The following is a 6,000-nucleotide window of genomic DNA, read 5'->3' as shown; positions in this document are numbered from 1 at the left end:
CATCCAGTTTTCCCTCAATCTTTGGGGGGAGGCACATGTGTGTCATGTTAAGACAAAGTTTGTATCACAGTAATAGGGTATACGGTATTTCTCGGTATACCGCGGTATTCTGAATTTACCTCCCCCCTGCTTGGTAAATTGCATCATGGGGAGTTCCTTGCAAGCCCTAGCTAAATGTGATGCGCTGTGACTTCTACCCAGAGGCCCAGGAGGTATTGAGGTTTAGGGGCCTTGGTCAGGGGCCCAAAGGTCAACGGCAGTGTGACATCCTCAGGATTTGACCTGGTGTCCTCATCTTCATGACACCCTTCATCCCATGCAGTCCCGCACGGAGACGACCACGCCCCGCCTGGCGCGTCGGCCCCTGGGAGCCCACGAGACACTTGACGCCCGTTGTGCCCTTTCGCTGAACCCTGCCTCCTCGTGACTCTACCCTTGACTCGCTGTCGAGTCTTTTCGGCCGAGTCTTCTCTCGAAACACGCAAGCCCACTGACCGGCCGTCACCGAGACAGACGGCCCCATTCCTGTAGCACCGCAGAGTCCGCCTGTCCCAAACAAGTCCCTTCATCCTTCTCGCATACCCCAACCCATTTAGGTGTCACACTGGAGAGCACGAGACATTCAGGCAGATGTGAGTAATAATTTTCTATTTACTTTTTTGGCTTCTGCATACGTAATGGGGGGGGCTCATTTTTTCTATAGACAGGGCCGGGGGGAAGGGGGGGGGCAGTAATGCGCAGGAAAGGTACAAACATTATGGAATGTACTTGTCTTCCCGCTGTTTGTATTGTTCACCAAAAGTTGTTTTTGCAAATTGCATTGTTTTTTCATCAAAAGCTGCAAAAAGATCGCAGATTTAGTTGGACACACCTGCAGGACAGGTCAGCGCCATCAGGACATTCCAAATTACTGTGGACAGGCAATAATAATAATAATAATAAACAATCAAACCTCCAACAAACCGATGCAGACTAAACAGCAAAGGCTATTTCATCAATGAAACTTCCCATGAGAAAGTGGCTGGAGCAGAGGTTTAATTAAGTAGTCAACATAACGATGCACGCAGTTGGGGATCTGCTGTCTTATGGAGACACATGGCGTGGGATGTTATTGTGAGAAACCGACAAGAAATGAAAATATTAGCAAAAAACAACTACTGGGGAAGAAAATAATACAATGCATGGCCTTCCTGGACTCCTGTAGAACACCAAGGTGGTTTGATCTTCATCTTTAAAAGGGAGTTTAAAGAAAAAAGAAGAAACCTTGGTACGAGCCATTTCGCGCTGTTTTAGTTCCGAGTCATGCTTCACTTCGGGAGCCGTCCTCACTGCTGCCTGCTGGATAAACATCCTCATTTGCTGCCTGAGCTAGCGGGGGAGGGCTGGGGGGGGGGGAGGCTGAAAGGTCCTCTGAACCATGTGTGGCTTGCGCATTGATTTTTAATATCCCCTAAAGAAAGAGGAGGGGCTGTAAAAAATAACCCACTTAACAAAGCATCAGGCATCCCCTTGGACGGCCTTCTCATGGGCGATGATAAGCCTGAGGTCACTGCTACTGTTTGCAGGGGTAACAATATGATGAGAAGCCCCTCACCCACTTGTAGTTGGGTGACATCATCCCATAAAAACTGCTCAAATGGCTGCGATGGGCCGTTGCTCAACATCGAACCCCGACACGGCGTCCCGTGGCCGGCTGGGAAAACAAAGCCTTGATACTTACAGTAAGTGGGTTTTACACCACACTGTCAGTCACTGACCTTTTATACCCCCTTGGGACCCAGGGATGCGACCAATGAGACGTGACTGAGCAAACGCTGTGACCAATGAAAAATGCCTGAACAGGCAATATAACCAATGAGAAATGACTGAGCAGATTATTGACAGCACACAACCCAAGCCCATGATTCTGGCTTTTACACACTAATACGCTATTTGGTTTATTTCCCTTTTACAGTAGTGATATTGATATTATTATACCAGAAACACACGTTAGGTTCCCCATAGTATTAAAGAAGGCGATGGAAGTTAAACCAACAAACTCAGGGTCAAGACAGTTAAACAGCATGGAAGCTGCCAGGAAAAGCTGCAGCCACCTCAGGTTGGTTTATAAATGGTGAGGTGGGGAGGGGGGGGTTAAGAACACTTTTCAGCAGTTTGTCTCCCCTACAGTATGAGCCCCCCTGCATCTCTTTGGTGCTTTTTTAAAAAAAAAAATTTAAACACTCTTATTCAGCCTTGCTGGCAGGGACGGCGACATGGATTTTTCCAGAATGTTCAGCCGTGTGGCGCGTAAGAGAAACGGCACACCGGTCGAGCGAGAGGGAAATCGATCGCTCTCCTCTCGCGAGAAACCGAGAGCACCAGCGATCCAGCACCAGCATGAGGTGAAGCCTTTCCTCCGGGCCGGACTTGCCAGCGGCAGGCTGTGAAACTTTTTCCGGATTCACTGCTGCCTGATTATAGACACATGGGTGATGGGGGGGGGGTGTATGGGGGCTCCTGGGTGGAGATTTCACTGCTGCCTGTAGCTCAGTTCAAATGTTCAGATCCGTATACAAATGATTCCCAAGCCAATATGAGCACCAACCAAACAGGAAGTAGCGTGTTTCTGTCAATCAGGAAACATGATTAATCGGGGGGGGGGGGGGGGGTGTCGCTGCTCCCCAACCCTCAACCGCACTACAGTTATTATTAAAGTACTAACCGTGTTTAAAAAGTCCCTTGCCATGCATTAATTGTGGTAGCCATATTTCGCTCAATACTTCCACATTTGGTAGTGAGGCTGCTGCTTTCCTCGAGTGGCGTGATTAACTTTGACTGAGAGACAAATGAAAGACACTGGCCAGGCAGAGAGTGAGCCTGCAGACCGTAAAGCTGCTCCACACCGGCGCAGGTGACGTCTGGGGGGGGGGGGGGCATGGGCTCCCAGTCTTAAATTTTTCATCAAAAAAGCGGCAGACTCAACACAAGCAACCACTTCTGGTACCTTCTGCAGTGCTCTTTTCAAAGGGGGGGGGGGGCAGAGCCACAGAGAGTGGAGAGAGAGAGAGTGCAAGGAGAGCAAAAGAATAAGAGAAGGTAGAAAGAGACACAGCAACCCAGAGACAGAACAACAGAATACAAGAGAGAGAAAGAAATCATTGAGAAAGGAACCAGAAGAGGTCCGGTCTTCAGTGACGTCGGCGGTCGGCCACCGCAGAGGACCCACGGGGTCCCGGGAGCAGTGTGACACCTCTGTGCCGAGAGCACATGCTGAAGGAGCAAAGGATCGAGCACAAGCGGGCTGCCCAATCTGTCCCGCCAGGCAGGGGGGTCACTAAATTTCTGTTTTATGTCTCTCTCTCTCTCTTTTTTATATATGAATATTTTTTTTGCACTATGAACACAAAGAATCACCTCAGAGTACAACCCCACACATCATATCTCTGAAGTTGACAACAAAAGATATTGTGACACAAAACAGCACAGAAGATAGCCAAAGACTCACAAACTAAAAGGCAAATTGTGTGTAGGACTACATTTACAACAAGGAAAAAAAGCCACGAACAAAATGGGGGGGGGGGACATGAGTGACTGCTGGTGGTCTTCCGTCAATGTGGAGTAAAAATGCAATCGCTCCCTCAGCTTGTGCGGCATTTCCAGGACATTTAAGACAGTAGGACGGGGATGCGGGAGCGAATCAGCCACTCCACGCTCACAGCCGCGAAAGTAACCCGGCCCTGAATCGGACCTTTGTGCTGTCCTGTGCTACTTCAGCCTTTCTGAGCAGCAAAAGCCTCCGCCCAGGGGTCCCCCGGCTAACGGCACTCGGGTGAGCTACAAGGCGGCACGGGGCGGGGGCAACGCCTTTCATTAGCCAGGAATGACTGGGGTGCCACGACAGAAGAATGCAGGAGGGGTATACAATCTGAGGGGCGCAGGGCGAACCCGTGAGACCACTGCGGAGTAGCGCCCCCAGCGAGCTGTGAATATTTTTTTATAATAAAAATAATAAAAAACAAGATTTAACCACCAGATATAGTTGCAATCTGACACCAGCAAATAACAAATCACAGGACCCAGCAATAACTCACAGGGGCTGTCTATTCCACATAAACGCGATTTCAAAGCAAATCCCAACTCCCGATTTAAGCAGTGACTGAATCTGAGGGTGAAGCTCATCCAGTTGCATCCTAAGACTTTGACAGATTTCACCAACCTGCTCTCCAAGCTATTTGCAAAATAAAAACAGAATCAGCACATAGCTTTCATGTGTCAGTGATCTTTTAAAGTCTTGAAATTTTTCCCTAAATAACTTAAAAGAACTGCAGCAACTAAGAAAGAACTGCAGCAATACCAGCGCCTACATACACAGCAATCTGCTCACCTCATTGAAACCCACAGCCCCAGCACCGCACAGGGGACACAGAGCCCCAGCCCCGCACAGGGGACACAGAGCCCCAGCCCCGCACAGGGGACACAGAGCCCCAGCCCCGCACAGGGGACACAGAGCCCCAGCACCGCACAGGGGACACAGAGCCCCAGCACCGCACAGGGGACACAGAGCCCCAGCACCGCACAGGGGACACAGAGCCCCAGCACCAGCACTGTATGAGCCAGTCATCACTGGCGGAATCAGCAGTAACGGCAGAGCGATGCTGCTGGCTTTAGCTAAAACCACCTGTTCCTTTGTGGAGATTCTCAAAGCCATGCTGAGTTTGCAAAACCCCAAAACCCCACCCTCACCCCTCCCCCCCCCCAAAAAACAAAGCCCCATGGTATCAGCTGTGCACTCTACACCGATCTACAGGTTCTCCAGAAACACCAAACTTACCAAACTCTCTTCAAAGAACCGCAAAACTTCGGCAAGCGACATTAAAACTTACATAAAGTCAACGGAAAGCATAGCCCGAGCCAGGCTAAAAAATTATATACGATAGATATCTACAGGCAACAGCAAATCACAAATAAAAAGTCTGTCAACCCCCCCCTTTCCTGTCCGCTTTCTTGCTAGTCCAACAGCCAATAGGACAAATCCTTCAGGTAATACCCCAGTAGTAGGTTACCATGGAAACAGAAGCTCTCTGCAACATTCCAGATAGAAAGTAGCAAATAAGAATCTCTAACTTTATTCTGCAGGGAGGCAGAGCCCCACGAAGACCTTTGCAGGAACAGGCCATGCAAGCCTTTAAAATGTTCCTTTTTATGACATAATTTATTAAAACAAATAAAACTCCTGAATACATTAGTGCAAAGACACCGACATAAACCCTGACCAGTTCGCCCAAAATTAAATGGTATACAGAAAAATGAAATACGAGACAAACTGCAACCCACATCTTTATGATATTCAAGCATTGCAACTTGCAAATTAAATTTATGGGATTCATTGCAACGCAGACTTCACCGCCTGGGCGTGACTTCAGGCCAAAACAATTTGTTTATTGTTCTTATAAATTACCATTTATCGTTGTTTAATTATGGCATCTTGTTATATACAGTTGGCATCTAAATGAACGTTTTAATGGAGCAAAAAAAACTTATTACTTCTAGACCACAGACATTAGTTGTGTAGTAGTTTAAAAAGGTTCCAAACCGTAAAAAAAAAAAAAAAAAAAAAAAAAAACGCTTCAGGAATAAAAATATGCCACAGAAAATATTCTCCAAGTCCCTTGGACGGCGAAAAAAGCTCGGTTTCGGGTTCGGGTCGGTACCTTCATATCCGGCCAGGTTTCCTAGTCCCGCTGCAGGAGACGAAGCTGTACGGAAAATAGAGAAAACAACTGTATTAGGAAACTGACGTGGACAAGGATTCCGTATTTTGCTTTAGCATGTCTGACATGTTTAGGAACCACGGAGGACAATGAATCACGGTTTTGCTTTTAACTACTAACAGGCCATTATGTCAAAAGAAACGGAATTAATTACAAAGAACCCCCATACGTACGCTAACACGTTTTGCTCAAAACAAATGCCATGCGAAATTTAATTGTGTCATCGTTCAAAAACTATTCAATTGGG

This window comes from Brienomyrus brachyistius, chromosome 3, assembly GCF_023856365.1.
Source record: "Brienomyrus brachyistius isolate T26 chromosome 3, BBRACH_0.4, whole genome shotgun sequence".
NCBI classification, from domain to species: domain Eukaryota; kingdom Metazoa; phylum Chordata; class Actinopteri; order Osteoglossiformes; family Mormyridae; genus Brienomyrus; species Brienomyrus brachyistius.
Note: the sequence above shows the minus strand (reverse complement) of the source record.